The sequence below is a fragment of the Macrotis lagotis genome, chromosome X, assembly GCF_037893015.1.
Source record: "Macrotis lagotis isolate mMagLag1 chromosome X, bilby.v1.9.chrom.fasta, whole genome shotgun sequence".
Classification (NCBI taxonomy): domain Eukaryota; kingdom Metazoa; phylum Chordata; class Mammalia; order Peramelemorphia; family Peramelidae; genus Macrotis; species Macrotis lagotis.
This window is the reverse complement of record NC_133666.1, coordinates 355,532,497-355,549,313: the sequence shown is the minus strand read 5'-3', so window position 1 is coordinate 355,549,313 and position 16,817 is coordinate 355,532,497. Positions and strand designations below refer to the sequence as shown.

Below are 16,817 nucleotides of genomic sequence, written 5' to 3'. Positions count from 1 at the left end.
CTCAAAAATGAATAAGCAAAATATGACAGGAGGGCATTTGGCTACACTCTGTTATATTTATAGAGCATCAATAAATAGCCTTGAGTATCTACCAGGCTTCAGAGTGATACTCATTGATATTAACTATTTTTATTAAATATGGTTCATTAATAATAAGCTCAGCCTAGCTTATTATTATTATTAGATACCTGATTGGGTATTCATTTTCCAGATTAGGCTTTATTCATTTTATTTTTCTCCTTGATCTTATGCATATCAAATAATTAAAACTTTGAACCTGGAAACAGATTTTATTCTATTTTGTCTGGGCTATAGCAGCACTTTTTGTGCCAGATTTGCCAGCAAATCAACTTCTTCATATAAATTTGGGGATGGATATTCTGGTACACAGGACCCAATGTGTGGAGAGAGTTAGGACATTTAGATATGTGGACTGGGGAAGAAGGGTGAAGAAGAAAGGGTCAAAGTTGGGAAGGAATTCTCTTGGGGGTATGCTAACACCTCCTGGCTAACTATTTTAACTAACTTATTAATAAGGCAACCCCTTTGTAGTGGATAGATAGCTAACCTTGGAGTCAGAATCTTTTGGTTCATTCCCAATCTTGGACATAGACTTGTGGTGTAACACTGCATTTAGCATTTTTTATTCATGTGATTGGTACTATGCAAAGTGCTAATAAGTCACTTAGTATCCTGGGCATCTCTCTTACACTATGATGTACAGAATAGATTCTGATTTATGTTAATCAGTCCTCATCAGTTCATCCTCATCAGGAGGAATTCCCTAGCTCAGATATTAGAGTACAAGTAATGTCATTGCCTTTTATATTCTGGTGTCCTTGAGTAAAATGCCAGTGAGCCTTCCCTGGTTATGGTTCTGGGTTATATTATAGACTTTAAAGTTTCTAGATCTGATTTTTCTCCATATTGTTCTTATAGGCAGTATTACAATTTTAGAATAGGAGTGAATCTTCTTTTCATGTTGAGATAGAAAATAGAGTAGAGGAGATATCACATGACTTAATTTGCAAGCCTTGAAACCATATATGTGTTCACTTTTATCACTTTCCAGTGTTTAAATACTTATTAGAATCTGAGATTATCTCCATAAGTAAAAATGACAATCTATCTATGCCTTCTTAACCTTTGCAGTCTTTTTCTGTAACATAGAGCAAGAGTTTGGAGTTTGGCTTTTTCTGTAACATAGAGCAAGAGTTTGGAGTTTGGTCTCCAAGTAATTAAAAAATATCTTTTAATAACTATATTTCAGCATAATTGATTTTATGCATTTAAGTAAATAAAGAAATTAAATGCATATTATTTATTTTACTCATTTAAAAGCATCATTCTGAGTAGACCATAATCTTTGCCAGAGTTCTAAAGGCATCCATAAGACACCAAAAAAGGTCAAGAATCCTTTACTTAGAGGCAATCAAGACTTGGGTTCTGCTCCTCCCTCAAATGTTTACTACCTTTGTGATCCTGACAAGTCATATAGCCTCTTTAAGCCTCAGTTTCTGATCTATAAAATAAAGGGATGAACTTGATACCTTTTAAAATCCCTTTTTTAGCTCTGACTCTGATCCTTAAACTCTTTTGTAGAGAAGTCTTAGGGAATTTACTCATTTACTTAAGTCCTCCTTCTAGTCTTGGTCTTTTTACCTTTTCTGGGTAGTAGTAGTAGTAGAACATTTGGGCATTCCATCTGTTATCCTTCATTCTTGATTCATGACTTGTCTCCATTTCCTATCATTCATAGTCCTTTCCTAATCAGGTTGTTTTATATACATAAAAAAGTTATGAATGTAGTCTCCAGATTGGTATGTCAGGATAAATGCTTCAAGATCAGATTACCAGAGTTCATATAAACAAGTACCTCAAGAATCAGAATTTTTAAAGAAGGAATGGAGAATTTAACCCCATTGTTCCTAGTGTTCTATATTGTATTAATTCATGAGAAATTGGTGTTTTTTAAAAAAAGTCATACTTCTCAAAATGATATAAATTAAATTTTCTGTCAATTTTAATTTAGTTTCATGATTTTCTCTTTAGATGAAATTCTTGAATGATTTTACAAAAATTATTTGGTGATAATGATTTTTTTACTTTTAGCTCCTAGAAAAGTTGGAATACAAAAATTATATGCTGGGGGGGGGGTCATACAGAAAGCCACTGGAAAAGCAAGACCCTAGGATGTAGCTATCTTATCTAGTTGTCTTAGTACCATTGAGTATTTATTGAATGCCTACTATGTGTTAGTTTTAGAACTCTCTTAGGTTGTAGCAGAATAAGCTGTTTTGTTTAACCTGAGTCTGGAGGCTTCTTTTTGAAAATGATGAGTGTAGCATTTTCTCTCTCTAGATTTTATTTGGCCATATCACCATCTGTATCTTCTCCATTAATTTTTTTTTGATACAGTGCCATCTTTTCAAAAAGATAGACTAGAAAACATAGTTATAGGTCTGCCTTATTTCATAATAAGAATTTTATAACTTCTAAAAAGCTTTTTGCAATTTGGTTTTCTAATCATTTTTCTCACATTTATTCATGATAATTTCAAGGATGTTTTATTTTCCTTTCAGATTAAATTTAAATTGCCAATAGCCCCAAATATTTTTGTTTTGTTGTTATCGTTGATGTTTTGTCCTTCGTTCTTGAAGAAAATCATGACATCAGGGAGGTGATGCCCTGACATGTGAATTGGATTTGAGTGATGGGGTGCTATGCTAATTCATCAATCGCACTTTCTTCTCTGGAGTCATCTGAGCCAGTGGCCAGAAATGTATCAGAACAATTGGAGATGTTGTCCTGGATGTGAGGCAGTCAGGGTAAAGTGACTTGTTCAGGCATTAGATAGCTAGTAACTGTCTGAGGCTGAATTTGAACTCTGGTCCTCCTGATTCCAGGGCCAGTACTCTATCCAGTGCACCACCCATCTGCCCTTTATTTATTTATTTAATTGTTTGTTTATTTATTTATTTAAGTAGTTCATAGGCTCATGTAGTTTTAGAGTGGGAAAGGACTTTACAAGTCTTTCTCTCCCTCTTCCTTTTCTCCCTTTTCCAAGGTCTATTTATCTGACCCATGTTATGGAAGTACAAGAACTTCTTATGAGAGCTTTCACCTCATCCTGTTTCCCTTCTTTGATCAGTTAGGTGGCTCCTAGCTCCTTTGGGCTTATCATAGGGATGATAGACTTACTGTGGACACCTAATCATTTCACTCATTGCATCGCAGCCATCCTAAGATTGCAGGATTCAACAACCTTATCTATTCCAACAATAAATATTACAGGCATAATAACATAGACAATGTGTTTGTGCTTGGCCTTGATTACTCTGAAACATTCATGTCTGTTAAAAAAAAATTAAGCATTGGGGCGGCTAGGTGGCACAGTTAAAGCACCGGCCCTGGAGTCAGGAGTACCTGGGTTCAAATCTGGCCTCAGACACTTAATAATTACCTAGCTGTGTGGCCCTGGGCAAGCCACTTAACCCCATTTGCCTTGCAAAAACCTAAAAAAAAAAATTAAGCATTGTTATTATTTTGGTTTTTATCTCACCTACATTTACTAGTATTTCCTACCTTTCTTCTCCCACAGAAAGCCACTCCTTACAACAGATAATTTAAAAAGAAAAAAAACCCACAAAACTAGTACATTAGAAATTGTTTAAAATGTCTATATTTGTTGGTTCAGAGATTCAACTACTGTGCATATTTACTAAGGAGGACAGTGATAAAAGAGATGACACCCATTCCTCCTTTAATAGGCAATAAAAATTTAAATAGAGAATTGGGAAAAAAAGTTGACAACCTACTGTTTAGAGAATACTTAAACCTTTCTTGGATTTCAAAATGTCCTTCTAAATGTATAACGTAGTTTATGCAAAGACAATGCATTAATAGAGCCAGGCCGAAGCATGTTCTGGAAACCTATTTGGTCAAGTTCAGTGTTGGGTAGACAAATGAAGTACTCATAGTGTGGTTGAATAGTTATAAAAGCAAGTTTACTTAGCCCAAAAACAACAATAATACACATCATCAGGTTGGCAAGAACTATCTTTTGCCTTTCTTTGTATCTCCAGGACTTAGCACATAGTAGACTCTTCATAAATGTTTATTGACTAACAAACACAGATACAGTGGCACTTAGCTTATATCATTTGCCTCTACCTTCCCTTTCCCCTTCCCCAATATGGAAAGTGATCAGTTCAGGATATGACAACTCCTGTGGTTTTCTGCAGTCACCAAGTCTGAAGGCTCCATATATAGTTGGAATTTTTTATTCCTCTATATGACCTAGTAGTCATCTCAGCACTGCCAGAGACTGTCAGGAAGCTAAGCCTCCCCCATCCCCCCACTGGACCTCTTCCCTCAGACTCTCAGTTCTGTTTTTTTTCTTTTTTTCTCTTTTTTGGAATAGGGCAAAGCAATATGATTATTTTTATTGTGATTGAAAATTCACTTGATTCAAGCTTGTTAACACTCCTAAGGATTTGTGGTGTTAAGAAAGCAGGTAGGGCTGAATAAGAGTGGGATGAGTAATTGATATGATAGAGAATATTTATTCTTGCCTTTGAAATTATGTTGGAAGACTAAGCTGCTTCAGTTGTTTCTAGGTTCTTGGGTCAAGCTAGGACCAGAGGATGTATCTATTGTCTCTTTTCTATCAATTACAAGATTAATCCCCAATTAATCCCCTAGCCATAAACTATGGGAGGGTGGGGGGATATTTCTCAGCAACACTAGCTTTTTTCATAGCTGCCCACAACTGTACCTCTTCCTTTCTATCATCCTTACTCATTTCTATTTATGACCCTTTCCTTCCATTCTTCTGTGTTAATAGTACCATATGCCTAGGATTTAGAGCCTGTTCTCACTATGCCTTCTCTTGTTAATTCCCCTAGTAGCTCAAGCTGGGATCTCCCTTGTCCCAGCAGACTTATAATCAGTCAATTCAGAACATCTTTTTTTTTTTTTAAGGTTTTTGCAAGGCAATGGGGTTAAGTGGCTTGCCCAAGGCCACACAGCTAGGTAATTATTAAATATCTGAGGCTGCATTTGAACTCAGGGACTCCTGACTCCAGGGCTGGTGCTCTATCCACTGAGTCACCTATCTGCCCCAATCCAGAGCATCTTGATTTAAATTTGGTGTCCAGGATGGAGGGATTGATTGAACTGCTATTTGAACTGCTATTTTAGAATATTCTCAGGTGAGAGTTAATGGGTGGAGTCAGCCTTGAAGCATGGTTATTCTTAGTCATTTTAATTGTTTCCCCTTCATTGTAAAATTTAGCTCATGTAATTAATGATTGATAATAATTTATGTGAAATTAGTATTATGAGGCATCTTAGAATGATATGGAATTTAGTATTGTCATGTACTTTCATTGAAAAAAGAGAGGATTCATGCTGTTTGTCATTACTATAGAGAAAGGTACTATGGAGAGAAGTAATTTAATATAGTGGATAGAAAAATGGCATAAAAGACCAAGTCTCTCTGCCACCTAATAACTATATAACCCAAAACAATTCATTTAACCTCTTGAATGCTTCGGGTAACACATGATGACTAAATTGCAGAGGGGTTGCTCTGCATTGGTCTTTTGGGAGATGTCCATACCAATGAAATCACAAGTCAGGTCTTCTCCAGCCCCTGTGGAGAGAAATAATGATTGAGCTGCTTAGTGGAAAATGGTCTTCCACTTGATGAAAGCTGGATTAATGACTTTGTACAGTATGGTGGTTGACTCTAAACATAGACATGTATAACCAGAAATTTGAACCCCCCCCACCAAGAATATTAGATGGATATATATACATAAATTTAATCCATGTACTCATAATTTAGCTCAGTGTTTCATTTTTTTCCTCTTCCATTAAAGAGAACTTTTAAAAAAAATAAAGATTTACTTGGCCATAATGGAGTTTAAACTTTTGATTGTCCTGGAACAGCCGACCTCAGACAGATTTACTATAAAATTGTTCATTAAATAAATGTTTTAATTATGGTTTGAAATACAATTTTACACTAAGTAGCATAATTGTGAACAAAAGGTCAGCCAATCAGTATGACTCAAGAAAGTTAATAGTTAGAGGAAGTGGGAACAAAGTTTTGGTTAGTATACATTGACTGTCTTTTCCTGAACTGCAAAACTAACAAAGGATTTTCCCCCCCGCTGAGATGCTCATAACTTTGTGGGTATGAAATGCAATTTGTCCAAGTACAGAGGGACAAAGCCAGAAGAAATCTTACCTGACCTGACTCCTGTGTAGGCCTTTGACCCTGCTGTGCTGAACTCTTCCTAGACTTCCTGACTCTTGACTTGGACCTTTGTTCTTTCAGACCCCATTCTCATCCCCTAAAGCCTCTTCTTGTCTCATTTAACCCACATTTCTGGTTCATCATGCCATATTTTCATAACATTCTTGGTTCCCTAGGTCATGATCTTTGGTTTCTATGTCACAAGCTTAATTTTGAGAGATTTTTGCTTAAAAAGATTTTTCTTCTTTGATGAACTAGGGGTTAACAATGTTTCTTTGATTGAACAGCAAAATGTGTGATTTATCCCCTGAGCCATGTAATCTCACCCTGGCACAAAATATTTGGGCTTTTTGTGTAACCTCATTTTAAAAATCATACCTACATCATTTGCTTTCATGTTGTCCCTGAAATAGCTTAACATTTTTTTGACCCTTTAAATATCTGTTCTCATGTCACTCCACTACTCAGAAATTTTCAGGGCCTCCTTTTTGACTGTTAAATTCAGATATTTTTTACCTGACACTCAAGACCCCTTCACATTCTGGCATCACTGTTTTTCCAGCTTTATCCCTTTTCTGCTTTCTGAGAATTTGAAATTTCAACTCACTTGAACAACTGGACTACTCCGCCTCTCAAACAGTCTTTTGTCCTTTCCAGCCTTTACACCATTGCTCACATTGTTCCTTAATCCTGGAATATTCTCCTTTTCTCCTGCTCATCTGATCTCTACTTCATGAATCCTGTTCTTTTCTCTCAAATCGCATATAGCACTTTGTGTTTTGCTTATCTTCAAAGCTATTAAAACTTAAAGCAGCCTGTTTAAGACACCCTGTATAGTTAATACTGTGTATTCTATATTTGTATCTTATCTGTTTTATCTAAATCTTAGATGAACCCCATCTTTCCCATTGATCTCTACAGAGGAGGCAATTATTAAATACTTATTAGACTTTAGTTGAACCCCCTAAAGTCGATATTTTCTAACGTTTTTCCTTCTCTATCATCATGGTTTCATCTACCATACCTATGTACATGAATACAAAAATCAAAGAGCAGTTGTGCCTGGTTTTTTTTATTTTTTTTATTTTTTTAAGTTTTTGCAAGGCAAGTGGGGTTAAGTGGCTTGCCCAAGGCCACGCAGCTAGGTAATTATTAAGTGTCTGAGACTGGATTTGAACCCAGGTACTCCTGACTCCAGGGCCGGTGCTTTATCCACTGCGCCACCTAGCCGATCCGATTAGTAGTCTTATTTTGGAGGATGAAAGTGACATTAGCAACATGAAAGAAAAATTGGAAAAGCATATTTAGAAATAATTCCCATCTAGAACCAAAGAATAGGCAATAGTGGGTTATTTTTTGTAAGTAAGTCTAAAGTAGATATTTTGCTTTTGAGAAATTAATGCTTCACTTTCTGGAAAATAGCAAATTTTCAGGCACAGAAATTTCTTGAGGAATTGCTTGGTTTTGGGTTTCTTTTAGGTTTTTTCAAGACAGTGGGGTTAAGTGGCTTGCCCAAGGCAACACAGCTGGGTAATTATTAAGTGACTGAGATCGGATTTGAACTCAGGTATTCCTGACTCCAGGGCTGGTGCTCTATCCACTGTATCACCTAGCCTTCTCACTTGTTTTTTTCTTAATAAAGCCTCTTGGCATGTGAAATGACTTGATGTCTTGTCTCTGCATGCTGTCCTACAGAATTTTTGTTTTTTGTTCTCCAATGATTTAATTACTGACTTCTACAAATTACTGCCTCTGCTTTCCCACAGAACTTTTTTTTACCTTAATATTTTCACATCTAGTATAATTAGGCATGATTCAAAAAGAAAAATTTTAAAGAGGTTTTTTTCATAAAAAAAATCAAAATCACAATCAAGTTCATTCATTCCTCAGTTTTGTTTTGTTTTTTAACTCTAGGAGAAACTAAAGTAATGGAACCAGCCCCACAGGAAAATGAGTCCTATTGCTTTATAGTCACATTCCACAATATAGGCCCCATTTGTCCCTTTATATAGTAGTTGGAGTTAATGAACTATTAAGTGATTTTTAAAAATTAGTGTAATTTTTTCATAGTAGTGTTTTTCATAAGTTCTCATCCATTATTACTGTCTCTTCCCCCCCCCCCCTTCATTCTTTGCTTCTTTGGTGCCATTTTTTCCTTTTAAAAATAAATTGATGCTAATATGTTACAACCTTGTGACCTTTTTGTATCTTCCCACCACTAACTGTGAACTTGGAACATTAAGGTGGAAAGAGAAAGGATATGACTAGTGAGGGGAAATGACAGGACTCCAGACATTTTAGCTCAGCAGTAGGTTCTTGGACTAAGAGCTTCCTCTGGAAGGAAACATTATGTCTGATGGGTCTTGGGAGCCTGGGGATGCCCCAGTACTTTTAGCTGCAACCTAAACTGAATTCCAGAACCTTCCATGCAGAGACAGCTGTTCCCTTAACAGCCAGCTGCATGTGAACAGAAATGTATGCGGCAGAAAGAAACTATTAACAATAAGCTTCTCAAATATGCACCAAACCAATAACGGGCAGCTCAGCTCTACAGAACTCCAAGCAGTTTGGGAGACTGGAGGCTCTCTTAAATTAATAACATGTTCCATCTTAAACTGAAAGGTGACAGGCTATAGATTTTAGGATAGAGGAAAAGTAAGACATGGGGTAGGGCAGGGAGGGGAAGTCTTAGAAGAGAGACTAAATAAGGAGGAGAAACATGGCAGAGAAAAAAGCAATGGATTAAAATACAGTTAGCAAGGAAGAAAAAATTATCTGTAGATAACATTAGTGATAAGATAAAAATTATTCTTATCACAAGAAACTGAACTCCCACTCAAGTGAGAAACAAAATTTTCTAGACATATTTTCAAGTTTGTAAGATAACATGCTTAAACTTAAACTGAAGTTAGTTTTAATGTACCACCACCTCCTCAAACTACTTTTTTGATAGAGGAGTTATTGAAAATACATTCCTTATAATATGTTAATATGTATATCTGGAAAAAAAAAGTGTTTCAAGTCATAAAAAAACCCTAAAACTATCTCTTTTGACAATCCCTCTACCCCCTACAGCCTCACATCTTTATTTTGTCTTTTAATAAATTGTTTCTCTATTACATTTTGGACTTTCATTTTTATTTCATTGTATTGCCTATCAACTATGATTTGGCCTTGAAGATGAAAAAAAAATCTTTTTTCATTATTCCTCACTTGTGCTATCTTTATCAAATAGGACAAATCTGCAGTCCTTTGGAAAAAATGAAATATAACTGGCAAAATTTTGACATTTTTTGAAGAGTACAACTGACTGGGGTGGGGAGTGGGGTGGTGGTGGTAAAATTCTGCTCTATGGATCTTTTTAAAGTTAGTCTGTGGGGCAGCTAGGTGGCACAATGGATAGAGCACTGCCCTGGAGTCAAATGTGACCTCAGAGACTTAATAATAACTAGCTGTGTGATCTTGGGCAAGTCACTTAATCTCATTGCCTTGCTAAAAATAAAAATAAAAAGAAGTTAATAAAGTTAGTCTCGGGGCAGCTAGGTGGCGCAGTGGATAAAGCACCAGCCATGGAGTCAGGAGTACCTGGGTTCAAATCCAGTCTGAGACACTTAATAATTACCTAGCTGTTTGGCCTTGGGCAAGCCACTTAACCCCATTTGCCTTGAAAAAAAAAATAAATAAAGTTAGTCTCAAGGGTTTGCTGTGATTGGAGGAAAAGTAAAAAATTTCCAAAAAAGAATTAAAAGTAAAAATTTGTGGGTTTAAAATTAATTTTTAATGAAGATTTTCTTGGGGGTATCTAGGTGGCGCAGTGGATGGAGCACTGACCCAGGAGTCAGGAGTGCCTGAGTTCAAATGTAGCCTCAGATAATTACCTAGCGGTGTGGCCTTGGGCAAGCCACTGAAACCCATTGCCTTTCAAAAAACAAAAACAAAAAATCCTAAAAAGACTTTCTTTTTAATTGTCCTTTGTCCTTGACTTCTTTTTCCCTGAACATTGTTGAATCTAAATGTATATGCCTCTGATCAATCTCCCCAAACCCCTCTCCACAGCTTCCTAGGAAATTAAGCATTCAACTAAATTTTTCTTGAATCTGGTAACTAATGTAAGTTTCTACTTGAATTTCAGATGCTTGTGGCATTACAATTTAGTAAAGGAAATAAATCTCCTAATCTGATTCTTGAAAGTCCTCAGTTAGGGTTATGAATTTAGCCGTGGATGATCCCAAGTGAGAGATAATCCTCAAATTACTTATATTTTGCTTTGTAATAGGATTTTACTGCTTCTAATCATTGTGAATATCTCTTGTTCAGAGAATTAACTCAAAAAAGGCAGTCACACTGTGAAGAACCCAGTCTGGAACTGAGAAATTGTCTATTTTCTTTCTGCTCCCATTTAAAAAGTCTTCTGTAAACTTTCCCAACATGACTTCAGTTTGATTGCTGCACCAACTTTTAAATGTCCCTTAATTTAGCAAGTTATTTGAATTAATATTTGAGTTTCGGTGTATTTCCCTGCAGGGTTGAAAGCTATGTAAAAAAGTAAGAATGAATAGAAAATAGTTAATGTGAGTGAATATCTAATACAATACCTTCTAATAAACTTAGATATAAACTGATCAAAGTAAAAAGAACTGTAGCTGTTTGGATGTCACCAAGTGAACTTCTCTCTACCTACTTCATTCCATATCCAAAATTCTAAGGCAACTAAGGAGCATATTACTTTTATTTTAAATTTTAATGACTAAAATCTCATTATATTATGTTGTCACTTATAGCTGAACCCTGATCCAATTTTATTACATTTATTTAATTGGAGAAACCTCTTTCCCCTAATCTTTTGCTCACCTTGTTCTGTAGTTATTCAAACCCTTCAGATTAAATAAACACTAAAGTTACTTAACAGTTCTATTTGGTAAGTGTAGCCAACAGTAAAATAATGGCATGAATATTTCAGTATATCAACTATGAGAGATTACCATAGAAATTACCTTTAATTATTACTCTACAGTTGTTGACTTCTCAGTTCTTGAAATACAGCCCCAACCATTCAGGTTCTCTCATGATACCCAGTTAAAATCTCAAGAATTCTCTTCATGTTTCTTTCAAAGGAAGAGTTAAACTCACTTTTCTCAGGAGCAAGTTCTCTCTTAGGCTTTTCTCCTCTCCTGGTTTCTCTTTTGCTTTCATAGTTAACAGTTTTTCCAGAAACACCAGCTCTCACAACCATTACAGACCTCTCACAGCCTTCTCAGAAGATCATAATTAAACCATCACTCCAAGATTCTGTTTCTTCTTTAAAACCACTTCTACAAGTCTTTATTGTAGAGACTATTGAAGTTGATAATACATATAATGAGTGTGCATGTTCATTCAGCATACAATATTGAATCTTCTAAGGAGTTGGTTTTGTAGTCTTATAATCTAAAGATTTAAAGTAATATTTTTGTCATAAAATTTTTCTAAGAATAATATTAAAAAGATCATAGATTTGTGTATTAGGCATAACTAACCATTGTTGAAAATAGGAACATTTATAAATTTTAATTCTTTGTTTTGAAATACTCATTTGTTTTAGTCTGACCGAATTTAGTTAAGTGACTCAGGGTACATGCAATTACTGCCAAACAGAAGCATTACATAAATATTATATATTAATAGGTAAAGAAATAAGAACCTTCTTCTCATGTCAAAAATTCACATGCTACATATGATACTCAAGGATGATTCTGGCCATTGCAGTTTTAATCCTACCACTCAGTGAATTCAAGATTAAGTTCAGAGAAGTAAATGTGATCCCAGGTATATGCTAGGGAAGTGCATATACATATATACATATACATATACATATACATATACATATACATATACATATACATATATATATATTATTTGAAATCATGTATTAGCTTACAACCAATTAATAAACATTTGTGAGATGGCTACTGTGTACCAGACAGCTAGATGACTGTGTTGATAGAGTGCTGGTCCTGGAATCAGCAAGACTTGGGTTCAAAACTGATCTTAGAAACTTACTGGTGTGTAACTTTGGGCAAATCTTAATCTCTGCCTAGGAGACTGCTAGGTGGTTTAGTGGGCCTGAAGTCAGTAAGAGCTGAGTTCAAATCCAAACTCAGTTAGATGTATGACACCAGAGAAGGCAACGGCAAGTCACTCCAGTATCTTTATCAGGAAACTCCTCACGGAACAGTGTAATCCTTGTGATCATGAGTCAGATATACCAGACACTGTTACAGTGGCAAAAATGAAATAGTGCCTGCCTTCAAGGAGTTTAAATTTAAGGAGACTTGTACATAAAATATATATATTGAATATATATACAAAATAAGTATATGCAATTTTGAGTGAGAATGCTGGAACAGGGATCTTTTTGAGTTGAGTGTTAAAGGAAGCTTGGGATTTTTTTCAACACATTTAGGTATGAATATAAAATCTTAAACGGTAGAAGTTTTGCATGTGTTTAACCACTGTTCCAGCATTAGATATGACCTGTAATGTCCCAAATTTGGTTTAGAATTTAGAATCGTTTCTTAATCTAGAGTCTTTGAACTTGGGTGATTTTTTTAAACTCATAATTATATTTAAATATCATTGGTTTACTTTTTATGAATTTTAAGGCTTTTTTTTTCCCCTGAGAAAGGGTTCATTTACTTCCCACACTGCCAAAGGGGGACTGTGACACAAAAGATTTAGAACTGATTTAACACCTGAAGATCTTGTTCTCTGACTCTGCCATAATTAGACTTTATCTTGGGGTCTCTCTGTCCTTCCCTGGCTACAAACTTGTTCTTTGCCAGAGTGTGACAATCTTGACACATCAGCCCTGGGATCAGAAATCATATTCTTTTTTCTAGTACACTTCTGATTGATTCATTTGTCCTTCCCTCACTTTGTTGGTCTTCCTGGACTTGGAAAAATCTGTTTCCCTGCCTGGAATTATGCTACTTATTCATTCTTTTTTGTACAAATTGAATCCTTGGGCTCAACTATTACTTGTCTAGACCTGCAATTTCTGCCAGACTCCTGCTACATAACTGAATTTAAAGTTTTGGCCCTGTCCTGTTGCCCCTTTGCCTTAATGTCACACCAGAATTGACTAATGTTCCATGTAAAGGAATGTGTATTTTCTTATATATTGTTTTATTTTATTATCACACATTAGCTTTCTCTTAAAAGCAGCTAATTTATTTTGAATGTAAGTCTGCTACACGTTTACCCTTAAAATAATATATTATAATTTACAGGAGCCAATGCCTACAGTAAGGAAAAAATATGAAAACTCATGAATACTTGGTTTGTAGGTTTATTGTATAGGATAATCATTTGTTAAGTTTTGAGTTATATTTTTATTTTCATTACTAATATATTAAAACACTGATTTTGAGACTATATCCTTAATGAAAAATATATGAAATTCAAGTATATTTATGTACAGTATTAAAAACACAATTTTAAATTTGTTTTAAATCGCATATACTGTTATTTACAACCTCCAGTAAAACTTTGTTGTGATGTCTCATTCAGTTGTGGTAGTGTGGGAGTCAGTTCTTGAACACTACTCTCAGTTGGTATATACACACACACTTTGATGGGTTTTGTTTCAGAACTATCCAGCAAAATTTAAAATGTTTTCACAATAGATACCTGACCATTTGATTCACTTAGGAAGCCACACAAACTCATGAAGACAACCTAATAAGTCCTTGAAAGGTTCTAAGCTGAGTAAGAAAAAAAAATTATATTATTTCTGATGAGATGTTATCTGCCTTATAGCACCATTTATTAACAAAACTAATAACAATAATGAAAATAGGAAGTTTGCTTCAACAACTACTTGGACATGACAATTCAAGTCTAAATTGGATCTTATGAAAAATTGTCTCTTATGTTCAATTTTTAAATAGCATTAGATTTTTGTTGAAAGCATTTTATTTTTTCAATTACATGCAAAGGTTTTCAAAATTCATCCATTTGCAAATTTATGAGTTCCACATTTTTCTCCCACTTTCTCCCCCCCCCCCCCCCCAGGGTAATGAACATACTGGTAAAAATTATACAATGTTTTTCATTTTTAATGTATTTTGAAAGCAGCTGTTTGCTTTAACATTGTATTTAAGATCAATTATCTCTTAGCATATAGCTTTTTTGGAAATGTTTCTTTGTTCTCTCCAAAGAACTTCTAAAGTTCTGAATACTTTCTTCTAAAGACTGAATAAAAGAATTCAAGAAGACCTAGAATTTGAACCTCCTTATTTTACAGAGGAGGAACAGAGACCAAAAGAAGTTAAATGACTTGACCAAGGTTGTATAAACTGTGGTAGTACTGTGATTAAAAATACAAATCTTAAAAAAAATATACAAATCTTCTGACTCTCAGTTTAGTTCCTCTACAGTTTTTATTAAAATATATTGAAAATTTTGGTGAAAAAAATAGAAAGATTTTGATAGAAAATACTTCAAGTGATTATTATGAACTTCATTAGTATCATCAACACAAAAAATATGTGTAAATTACCTATTCCTTTACTTAAGACTAATAAAAAAGACAAAACATGTGCTAAATGGAAGCAGCTGATATATAATCTCAGTGATGTTGTTTTTCAAAACACAGATGGTCAATATCTCAGGTAAGAACCCTGTCAGTCAAATGTAATTTCTTTGAATTTGCTATCACAAAGAAATCATTCACAGTATAGTATAGTATTGTCAGTAAAGAGAACATAGCCTTAACTTTGTGTTAACTGGCACCTGTAAGTGGTTTTGTCTGTAACAAAGGTACTTTTCTTGGGTTAGTTTAACCTAATACAGATCTGTTGGGGCACTTGGACACTGTGAGAACAGAAAAGAGACATGTGTTTTATGTTCATTACAACAAAAGTACTGTACTTTGTCTAGAGGGAGTTAACACCTACCCCAATCAACCCTTTCAGTTCTGGGAGAATGTTTTTCAACTGTGAATTCTTTTAGAGTTCTTATAAAGTTCTTATAAACTTATAGAATGTGCTTGTTTTATTTCCTGGAGTTACTGTGTAATATGAACCATGATAAAATGCAACTACCTCAATTTGAAAAGCACTCATAAATTGTTGATTCATTCAGTTTCCCTATCAAGCCCATCAATGTTTTCTCCATTTTATAAATGAGGAACTGAAGTATACAAGAAGTTATCCTAAGCCAATACAATAAACTGTTGACAAACCCACTTTCAGCTTTGGAGATTCCTGATACTTAGGCCGAATAAGTCAATCTAGACTTTTCCATGATATAACACACAGGCGGTAACATGAGAAAAACAAAGTACAAAATTGACCACAGACTTATGGTTAGATCATTGGACTAGAAGTTGAATCATGTTATAGTATTTGGGCAACCTAGAAAAAGTTTGATAAATTGTATCTTTACATTTGAAAACATCACCTCCAGAGGTTGTTATCCACAAAAGATTTTGAGCAATTACTGTAACATATGCAACCTATCACAAAATAAATGAAAAATGGAATTTTCTGGTGTTTGTCATTTTAAGAAATAACATTTTAAAGTGGTCTTTGTTAACTTCCCCTATGTGTGTTAACCCTCTACCCTTTTCTATCCAGGTCATGTCTGGTTGGAAATCATGCAAACATAATGTTTAAATTTAGAACTGTTCATATTAGAATGTAGATTTAGTACTAGAAGGGAATTTAGAGGTCATCTAGCCAAGTAATATGAAAGGACCACCTATAAGTGACAAAAGTCAGGATTTTGAACCCAGATCATCTGACATGCTAATAAAAATTTGAGGAGTAGATATGTATACTTAATAGTCTTAGATTTTTTTTTTAAAAAGTCTATAAAGAATAAAGTATTGCTTTAAATGTAAAATATTCAACAGAATGATGATTTTTCTTTTATTTCTAAGAATTCTGGTTATATCACTTTTTTCTCCCAGAATAAAGCCTCAGAGGAAAACATATTCAGGGGGAAAAGATCAAGGTTAGACCAAGGCAAGCTATAATCTTCCAAAAAATTCCAAAAAATATAAAATTAGAACTAATCTATTTGGACATGTGCATTGTAGTTCACATAATACTTTTTTCAGAAATTCCAGTATTTTAGGTTTTTCAAAGAGAGTGGTGAATTGCTAACTCTTTAGAAATCAGCAAGTATTTCACTCTTTTGGAATGATCTGTTCTCAAATCTGTCCATCTTTGTCAGAAGTCAAAGTTCACCAAGCATCTGCTTATATCCTTACAAACAGAACAAATGACAGATGTTAACTGGGTAACATGGAGAGACAGACACTTGTGAAACAATAGGACACCATATGCTGGTCTCAGTTTTCAAGAAGCTTTTGTATCATGGGACTTTTGTAGCATAGGAAAAAGAGGACCGAGTTCTAGGAAGATTAGGAAGCATACCTTTAGTCAGACAGGATTTACTCTTTGCAATCTGATTTCCTTCCATGACATAGTGATAGGCCTGGAAGGTTGATTGGTGTGTAGTTTTAATTTACACAAGACTTTGGTTTAGCTCCTAAAGTTTTGGCTTG

General features: G+C 34.7%; 1 protein-coding gene across 1 annotated transcript in view; it reads left to right on the top strand.

Moving 5' to 3' along the window:
• Positions 1–16,817, top strand: part of MYO10 (myosin X) — a 242,145-nt gene that overhangs the window by 62,079 nt on the left and 163,249 nt on the right. The window lies entirely within an intron of this gene.